Genomic DNA, 10,173 nt, shown 5'->3' with positions numbered 1-10,173 from the left:
CCTCCTGGGAGGGAACCTGGTTTTGATTAGTGGGAAACTCAGTGGAGAATGAAATACCAGACCCCTCTCTCCTGTCCCTGCTCAGCTGCCATGCAAGGGAGGGACGGTGGCTCAGTGGTAGAGCATCTGCTTGGGAAGCAGAAGGTCCCAGGTTCAATCCCTGGCATCTCCAAAAAAGGGTCCAGGCAAATAGGTGTGGAAAACCTCAGCTTGAGACCCTGGAGAGCCGCTGCCAGTCTGAGAAGACAATACTGACTTTGATGGACCGAGGGTCTGATTCAGTATAAGGCAGCTTCATATGTTCAAACCTTCCATTTTCATTTTACTGATAAAGGTAAATTCACGGTCTGTCTCAAGTCTGTTTCCTTGGCCTGAGGGAAGTGGGGAGCAATAAAACATTCCCTTTAATTGGACATGCCCAGAGGTATATCCTCGAGTCAGTCGCATGTTCTCACGGAGCTTTTCCTCTCAAGAGCAGTTTCTGTCAGAGCTCTCTCAGCTCCACCTACCTCACAGGGTGTCTCGTTGTGGGAAGGGGGAGGGAAAGGAGATTGTAAGTCACTCTGAGACTCCTTCCGGTAGTGCAGGGCGGGGTATAAACCCAATCTCTTCTTCTCTTCTTCTTCTTTTCTATGATTAAACATGCACAACACAAACTGGTAGATAAGCTTGCTACCCAGTGAGAACAAATATTCTCAGAGGAAGCTCAGGCACTGCCAGAATTAATCCTTCTTTAGCTTTGTTCTTATCTTGTAAAACAGAGTAAAGACCAAGGATGCTGGGCATCTGTTCCAAATCGTCCCCTTCAGGCTTCTGCTGAAAGAGAAAGTTTGCCCTTTCTTTGTGGATCTCAACAAAAAGGGGGCCAGGGAGAACTATTCAGACAGCATCACTCCCAAGTTCAACAGAAAGAAAGGCTCCCCAGCTAATCTGAGGAACGGTGTTGTGCCAATTCCCAGAATAATGGACGACACACTATCTGGTCGGGATAGGGTTGCCAATCCCCAGGTGGGGGCAGGGGATCCCCCGGTTTGGAGGCCTTCCCCCCACTTCAGGATCATCAGAAAGTGGGGGGAGGGGAGGGAAATGTCTGCTGGGAACTCTATTTTTCCTTATAAAGACTTATTCCCCTAGGAAATAATGGAGAATTGATCTGCGGGTGTCTGGGGCTCTCGGTGGCTGCGTTTTGAGGTAGAGGCACCAAATTTTCAGTATAGCATCCAGTGCCTCTCCCCCAAAACATCCTCCAAGTTCCAAAAAGGTCGGACCAGGGGGTCCAATACTATGAGCCCCCCCAAAAAGGTGCCCCTATCCTTCATTATTTCCTATGGGAGGAAGGCATTTTAAAAAGGTGTGTGGTCCCTTTCAATGTGATGGCCAGAACTCCCTTGGAGTTCAATTATGCTTGTCACACCCTTGCTCCCACCTCCACCCCCAAAGTCTCCTGGCTCCACCCCCAAAGTCCCCAGATATTTCTCGAATTGGACTTGGCATCCCTAGCAGACGGGATGATGTGTGATGGATGCCTTTTCATGAGGGAGATGGCCACCACAAGCAAACGCTGCCAGCCCCTTTTAAAACACAGCCCCTCGGGAGTGTGGAGGGTTGTTTATATCATATGGCTGTATCTGAGGGAAAGCGGCTTGGTTTTTATGTTGCCAAGGTGACTGGCAGTCAACCTCTTTGGGATCATTGAGGCCTGGTGTCAGATAGGGAAGACATTCGGATACAGAAACAGGGTTGTTTTTTATACCCTGCTTTCCTCCACCTGAAGGAGTCTCACGGCCACATTCCTTTCTTCTCCCCACAACAGACACTTTGTGAGGTAGGTGGGACTGAGAGAGTTCGGAGAGAACTGGGACTGGCCCGAGGTCACCCATGGGAAGGAGGAGCGGGGAATAAAACTTGGTTCTCCAGATCTGAATCTGCCACTCTTAACCATGACACCAAACCGGTTCTCAGATACACGCTGAGGAATGATCTCCACCTAGAATGGTGAGTGTGGCTTGAAGTCACATGTGACACAGGGCTGCCAGGTCCAACTCAGGAAATATCTGGGGACTTTGGGGGTGGAGCCAGTAGACTTTCCCTTTCCCTAAAAAAATAAAAATACAGCAGTGCAGTTCCCCTGAATACAGTCTTCATTTCCTCCTCCTCTTTTTTGCATTCAGATGATTCCACAGCAGCTGCATGCCTACTAAAATGAAAGGAACCCGCACTCACAAAGCAGCCCAAATAAACAGACTGCATGCTCACAATCTGTGCTACAGGGCTGCCTACTATGTAATCTTATAAAGGTAAAGGTAGTCCCTTGTGCAAGCACCAGTCGTTTTTGACTCTTGGGTGACGTTGCTTTCACAACATTTTCACAGCAGACTTTTTACGGGGTGGTTTGCCATTGCCTTCCCCAGCCATCTACACTTTCCCCCCAGCAAGCTGGGTACTCATTTCACCAACCTCGGAAGGATGGAGGACTGAGTCAACCTGGAGCTGGCTACCTGAACCAGCTTTTGCTGGGATCGTGAGCAGATTTTGCTGAGTTTTGCTGAACTCAGGTCGTGAGCAGAGGGCTCCAACTACAGTACTGCAGCTTTACCACTCTGCGCCACAGGGCTCTATGTAATCTTATAGTGACCTAAAATAACTAACTAACTCTCTGCTGAAAACTTTGCATTTACTATCCTTCCTTGCTGCGGTGTGTTGTTTCCTTTCAGAAAGACGCTTCATGATTCTTCTGCAATCATTAAAATAGTTCATTAAAAAAAAAAACTAGAGCACCTCTGCGCCTGTGTGTGATTGTAGGAGATGAATCAATCATCCAGTTGCTGCGAGACACAAGCCATCACCTTGAGCATCCGCTGTAGGAGCGCCTTAATCCAGAATTGGTACTCCTGCTATTTAAAGAATGGTGGAGGAGGAAAAGGCAGTAAAGAGCTGTGTGTGCGTGGGAAGTGCTGTCAAGTGGCTTCCAATTTATGGCGACCCCATCAGTTAATGCCCTTCCAAATGTCCTCTCGTTCAGAGCCTCGTTCAGGTGAGGTTTCCGAAATGTCAATCCATTTCATTATCGGTCTCCCTCATTTCCTACTGCCTCCCATTTCCCCTAGCATTTTTGTCTCTTCCGGTAACTCTTGTCTTCTCGTGATGTGATCAAACTATGATATCCTCACTTCATCGTTTTTAGCTTCAAGAGAGAATTCAGGCTTGATTTGAACATGAAGCACAAGGGCGAAACCACATCATATATTTGTTTCCGGGTTGTCTTTGGGTTCACCGCTTTGATCCTCATCACATGTCAGCCCAGCTCCAAGAAAGTCACATGAAAAGCCATCGAAGCTGATTCTGGGGATATGGGGTAGCCCTGGTAGAGTGACTGGCAGTTGCCTTTCCCCCTGATTCTAAAGAACCCCCAGTAAGAAGTTACATGCACAACTTTGCTTCTGCACATGGAGTAGCCTGAGTGCTTTCAGCTTCAAAAAAGACTCTTCTGTGCAAATTACTCTTCTGAGGCTTGTCTCCAAAGATGATTGGCCGAGAGCACTCACCTCCTGGTCTCTTGGAATGATTCAGTGAAAAGGCAGAAATGCCACTGCCTGGGAAATCAGTAGAATCAAAGAAAAAGGAGGCACCTGTTGCTGGTGATGGTAAGCACCCAAACACACACACACACACACACAAATGGACTTTTCAGTTTTTTGTAATGCTTATGAACCCCAGATTTATATTACTGTTCTGGAAAATCACAACAACCCCAAACAGAAATTTCCCTGTATATTTTTTGGCTCTGGAATTTCAGAAATCATATGCCTACTTCTTACCATGATAAAGAATCAGGGCTTCTTTTTGTAGCAGGAACTCCTTTGCCTATTAGGCCACACACCCCTGATGTAGCCAATCCTGCAGGAGCTTACAGGGGTCTTCTTATAGGGCCTACTGCACACTCTTGGAGGATTGGCTAAATCAGGGGTGTGTGGCCTAATATGCAAAGGAGTTCCTGCTACAAAAAAAAAGCCCTGTGAAGAATCCACATTATCAGGAGACAGAATCACCGATAATGAGAAAACACTCGCTCTGTTGACATTTTCACAATGAATTTTTGCAGCTCTGGACCAGGAGATGAAAATGTAAATGTGCTGGCACATCACTAATGGGCTGTGAACTGACAGTCCATTCCGAGAAATCCCAAAACAGCTGTTATTTTAATGCTGTACTTGTCCAGCAAGATGGGTGCCAGTTGTCAAAACACACACACACACACAAACACATGCTGTTTAGTAACACAGTCTTGTTTTCAGGACTTTGATCTTTGTGCCTGATCTAATATGCAAGACCATCAGCACCCATTCATTATCTGACGGAAATTGGCATTTTGCCCGACAGTGAACATATTGCCATATAATGGTTTATAAGAACAAGGATTCCTTTAAACTTATGTCTAATCTTGGAAGGAGCATAGCATAGCCAAATGAAATCTAACGCCAGTAAAATGGTGGTGCAACTGGTGGAACAAAGGTCAGACCCAGGCAATGAGTTATCTTCTGCTCGGGATGGGTTCATAGCTTGGGGATGCTGCTGGATCTTGTTCTTGTGCTGGAACCAGTTTGGTGTAGTGGCTAAGAGTGTGGACTCTAATCTGGAAGAACTGGGCTTGATTCCCCACTCCTCTACAAGCAGCTGCTGGAATGGCCTTGGGTCAGCCATGGTTCTCACAGAGCTGTCCTTGAAAGGACAGCTTCTGGGAGAGCTCTCTCAGCCCCACCTACCTCACAAGGTGTCTGTTGCGGGGGAGGAAGGTAAAGGAGATTGTGAGCTGCTCTGAGACTCTTCGGTGTGGAGGGCGGGATATAAATCCAATATCTTCATCTACCTCACAGGGTGTCTGTTGTGGGGGAGGAAGGGAAAGGAGACTGTGAGCCGCTCTGAGACTCTTCGGAGTGGAGGGCGGGATATAAATCCAGGATCTTCATCTACCTCACAGGGTGTCTGTTGTGGGGGGGGGGAGAAGGTAAAGGAGATTATGAGCCGCTCTGAGACTCTTTGGAGTGGAGGGCGGGATATAAATCCAATATCTTCATCTACCTCACAGGGTGTCTGTTGTGGGGGAGGAAGGCAAAGAAGATTGTGAGCCGCTCTGAGACTCTTCGGAGTGGAGGGCGGGATATAAATCCAATATCTTCATCTACCTCACAGGGTGTCTGTTGTGGGGGGGGGGGGAGGTAAAGGAGATTGTGAGCCACTCTGAGACTCTTCGGAGTGGAGGGCGGGATATAAATCCAATATCTTCATCTACCTCACAGGGTGTCTGTTGTGGGGGAGGAAGGCAAAGGAGATTGTGAGCCGCTCTGAGACTCTTTGGAGTGGAGGGTGGGATATAAATCCAATATCTTCATCTACCTCACAGGGTGTCTGTTGTGGGGGAGGAAGGCAAAGGAGATTGTGAGCCGCTCTGAGACTCTTCGGAGTGGAGGGCGGGATATAAATCCAATATCTTCATCTACCTCACAGGGTGTCTGTTGTGGGGGAGGAAGGGAAAGGAGATTGTGAGCTGCTCTGAGACTCTTCGGAGTGGAGGGCGGGATATAAATCCAATATCTTCATCTACCTCACAGGGTGTCTGTTGTGGGGGAGGAAGGCAAAGGAGATTGTGAGCCGCTCTGAGACTCTTTGGAGTGGAGGGTGGGATATAAATCCAATATCTTCATCTACCTCACAGGGTGTCTGTTGTGGGGGAGGAAGGCAAAGGAGATTGTGAGCTGCTCGGAGACTCTGAGCTTCAGAGTGAAGGTGTGACTTTTGCCAGCTGTGGTCTTCCCTAGAGGAGGTAGACCTTGCCACTGCGGTGCAAGCTTAAATAACATCTAGGTTAGATTACTGCAACATTCTTCGCATGGGGCATCCATTGAAGACTCTCCAGAAGCTGCAGTTGGTACAGGATGCTGTGACCAACTCTGGGTTGGGAAATACCTGGAGATTCAGGGTTAGGATCCCCGGGGTGGGTGGGGCTTGGGGAAGCATGAGACCTCAGAGGATATAATGTGAAAGAGTCCATCCTTCAAAACAGCTGTTCTCCAGGGGGAAGAGATCTTGCTCATCTGGAGATCCATTGTAATAGAGAGAGATCTCCAGGTGCCACCTTGAAGTTGACAACCCTACAGTCTGCCCTTGCTGGATTCGATGGATCTTCGGTCTGGTTCAGCAGGACTCTTCTTATGTTATTGAGGCTTAAGCCAGACTCTCTGCTCTTCAAATGTCTGGTTTCCTTTAATATCTGCCTGACCTTAGGTTAAAGCTCTTAAGACAGTTCCATAGACAAGAGCCATGGGATTAGAAGTGGTTTTTTTAAAGAAAGTCTTTCTCTAGTAATTGCTTTCATAACATCTTGAAACTACAGGTGAGAGAGCCAATTAATTCATCTCACGCAGAGTTCTTATTGAGTTCTTCTTTGCAAAACATCCAGCGTGCAAGAGAGAGAGCCCCCCCCCCTTTCCTTATACACACGCTTCCCTCTGAAAGACAACTGATGTGTTTTTAATGGTGTTTGTCATTTTCTAAATGTTAACCATCGCCGATCTGCATCTCTCGGAGAACCCGTTCTTCCCCGAAGGCCGTAATAATGGAAAGTTATTTTTCTTGCTGGAATATTTAGCCCTCCCTTTCCTGCCACATCGGGTGGTGGTTGTTTTTTCCTATGTCGTTTTGACACAATGAACTGGGCAAAAGGGACTGTGGCTCAGTGGCAAAGCATCCGCCTTGCCTGCAGAAGGTCCTGGGTTCAATTCCCAGCACTTCCAGTTGAAAAGACCAGACACCAGGTGATGTGAAAGACCTCTGCCAGAGACCCTGGAGAGACGTTGCCAGCTGGAGTAGACAATGCCGACTTTGATGGACCGAGGGTCTGATGCGGTATAAGGCAACTTCAAGTAGAGATGGGATGACAGTAGGAGAACTGGAGTACTGTGTGCAGTTCTGGAGGCCTCACTTCAAAAAAGATGTGGACAAAATCGAGCAGGTGCAGAAGAGAGCAATGGGGATGATCGGGGGCCTGAAGGAAGAGCCCTCTGAGGAAAGGCTGAGGTGGAGCCAGCTGCCTAGGAAGGTGGTGAGCTCCCCTTCATTGGCAGTCTTCAAAACATGGCTGGATAATTATTTGTCAGAGATGCTGATCCTGCATGGAACAGGAGGTTGGACTAGATGGTCTGTATGGCCTCTTCCAACTCTATGATTCTATTCTATGACTTTCAACTGCTCTGTTTTCTTTCAAGTCTGTCACATTTAAATCTGTCCCAGTTTGTTGACAATATCTCCCATTCATTCATTCATTCATTCAATTTATTGGTATCCCAACTTTCTCCCTGAAGAGGACCTGAAGCAGCTTACAGCATTCTCCTCTCCTCCATTTTAGAAGAAGAAGAAGATATTGGATTTATATCCCGCCCTCCACTCCGAAGAGTCTCAGAGCGGCTCACAATCTCCTTTACCTTCCTCCTCCACAACAGACACCCTGTGAGGTGGGTGGGGCTGGAGAGGGCTCTCACAGCAGCTGCCCTTTCAAGGACAACCTCTGCCAGAGCTATGGCTGACCCAAGGCCATTCTAGCAGGTGCAAGTGGAGGAGTGGGGAATCAAACCCGGTTCTCCCAGATAAGAGTCCGCACACTTAACCACTACACCAAACTGGCTCTCCTTTTATCCTCACAACAGCTCTTTAAGGTACGTTAGGTGGAGAGAATTGTGACTGGCCCAAGGTCACCTAGCGAGCTTCAATGGCACAAGTGGGGTCCCGAACCCAGGTCACCCAGACAATAATCTGACACTCTCAATCATCATACCATCCTGGCTCCATAATAAAGAATAGAACAGATAATTTAAAAAATGATGCATGGGTTGAACTATCCTAGTTCAACCTTCTGTAGTCTAGGGGTTGAATTAGATAGAGGTAGAGTTGCCAACTCCAGGATGGGAAATTCCTGGAGATTTGGGGGTGGACCCTGGGGAGGGCGGGGTTTGGGAAGGGGAGGAACCTCATGGGGCATAATACCATAGAGTCCACCCTTTAAAGTAGCCCTTTTCTCCAGAGGAACTGATTTCTGTAGTCTGGAAATCGGTTGTAATTCCGGGAGATCTCATTTGGCAGATCCCATTTTGAATCCCCACAAATGGCACATGGACGTCACACTCCTTGTGACTTTCATTTATTTGTTTCAGGGAGGTTTCTCTTGTCCTCTCTCCCGAGTTCTCCGGGCAGCCGGCATAGTTCTTCCATGGCCTGCTGGATTCTCACAACAACCCTATAAGGTAGGTTTGGCTGAGAAAGAGCGATTGGCCCAGGGTCTCCCGGTAGGTTTCCCATTGGCCGCGATCACACCCACAAAATCATGCGCTTTCAATCCACTTTCAGTGCAGTCTCCAACTGGCTTTTGCCAGTTCTCACAGTAAACTCCAGCTGGAAAGTGCATTGGAAGTGAATTGAGAGTGCGTGATTTAGTGTGTGTGATTGGCTGGACGTATGAATACAGGGAACTGTCTTAACTTTGTGCATCAAGCTCAGTACTGTCTACTCAGACTACTGGTGGCTTTCCATGGTCTTTGGCAGAGGGTTCCACGTAGGGACACCAACCTCCAGGTGGGAACTGGAGATTTGCAGGAATCACAGCTCGTCTCCAGACTCCAGCGATCAGTTCCCCTGGAGAAAAGGGGTGCTTTGGAAAGTGGACTTTACAGCGTGGTACTCCACGGAGGTCACTGTTCTTCCCAGGCTCCATCCCCAAATCTCCAGGAATTTCTTAATCTGGATTTGGCAACTCGACCCCCCCCATCCTCACCCAGGGGGGCACCTGCCCACCCTTGTTGCACAATGCCAATTTCTATAGTCCCTGCAGGCCTCACCTGGAAGTTGGTAACCTCAAAGCCTCTTGCAAAGATTTCTTTCATTGCGCTCAGGCTCGTGATGCTGGAAACATCAAACCACAGGTCTGTCTGCTTTTAAACAGCCAGAGAGGGGAGGAACTGTTATGTACGTCACAAGGGAAGTGTGTCTTTTAGATAGGGTTGCCAAGTCCCCCACAGCCTCCGGCGGGGAACTATTTTCACACACGCAGAGCATGCATTGTGTGATGACGTCCCTCACAAGTGACGTCATTGTGCCGGTGATAGGGGAGGGACGGTGGCTCGGTGGCAGAGCATCTGCTTGGGAAGCAGAAAGTCCCAGGTTCAATCCCCGGCTTCTCCACAGAAAAAGGGTCCAGGCAAGTAGGTGTGAAAAACCTTAGCTCTCAGCCTGAGACCCTGGAGAGCCAAGGGATGGTGGCTCAGTGGTAGAGCATCTGCTTGGTAAGCAGAAAGTTCCAGGTTCAATCCCCGGCGTCTCCAACTAAAAAGGGTCCAGGCAAATAGGCATGAAAAACCTCAGCTTGAGACCCTGGAGAGCCGCTGCCAGTCTGAGTAGACAATACTGACTTTGATGGACCGAGGGTCTGATTCAGTATAAGGCAGCTTCATATGTTCATATGATATCACGTGCTGGCCACTCTAAAAGATTCTGGGGAAATTCTATGGTTTTCCTGGATGCTTTAGCAATTTGGGAGAGAAAACTCTATGGTACAATAGGTACTGTGGGTGACGTCATTGTGCCGGCGACGTCAGGGGAAGATGCCCCCCACGACCCTATGAGGGCTGGTGGGTTGGGAACTTCCCAGGCGGGGGAATCCCCACCTAGCCCCAAAACTTGGCAGCCCTCCTTTTAGATGGGGTCATGTGGACCTCTTCAGCCACTGTAGTTTGGGGGCATGGCTGAAGTGGGTGGGAGTTCCTGTCATTCTGTTGTGCGTTTGTTTGTTAGGGGCGAAGAAACTAGTTACAATGAAGGCCTGCTGAGTTTTATCCCTTACCGCTCTCCGACACGGCTGAAACTCCCTAGGTAAATGCAAAAGACAAATCGCAAAAACAACTCCCACCTCATCAAGAGGTCCAGAGGCTTTATTAAAAACAGCAACAAACGAATAACTGGTTTAGACTCCATTAAGGAAAGCCATTAAGCGGCAAAAGATTTAGAACTCTCTGCCACCTGGGATGCAGAGGCGACCTTTACAGCCTGCTCTTGATCAGGGGATCTGCACAAACGAAAAAGAAAACACTGTTAACGTTCACTGCTCGACTATGAAATATTCCGCCAGAT

General features: G+C 48.3%; 1 non-coding gene across 1 annotated transcript; it reads left to right on the top strand.

Moving 5' to 3' along the window:
• Positions 1-6,719: 6,719 nt before the first annotated feature.
• On the top strand, positions 6,720-6,791 carry TRNAA-UGC (transfer RNA alanine (anticodon UGC)). Its single transcript has one exon. It is a non-coding gene; the product is annotated as a tRNA-Ala (tRNA).
• Positions 6,792-10,173: the final 3,382 nt, after the last annotated feature.

Source organism: Heteronotia binoei, chromosome 9 (genome assembly GCF_032191835.1).
Source record: "Heteronotia binoei isolate CCM8104 ecotype False Entrance Well chromosome 9, APGP_CSIRO_Hbin_v1, whole genome shotgun sequence".
Taxonomy (NCBI): Eukaryota; Metazoa; Chordata; class Lepidosauria; order Squamata; family Gekkonidae; genus Heteronotia; species Heteronotia binoei.
This window is presented reverse-complemented; position numbering and strand designations above follow the sequence as displayed.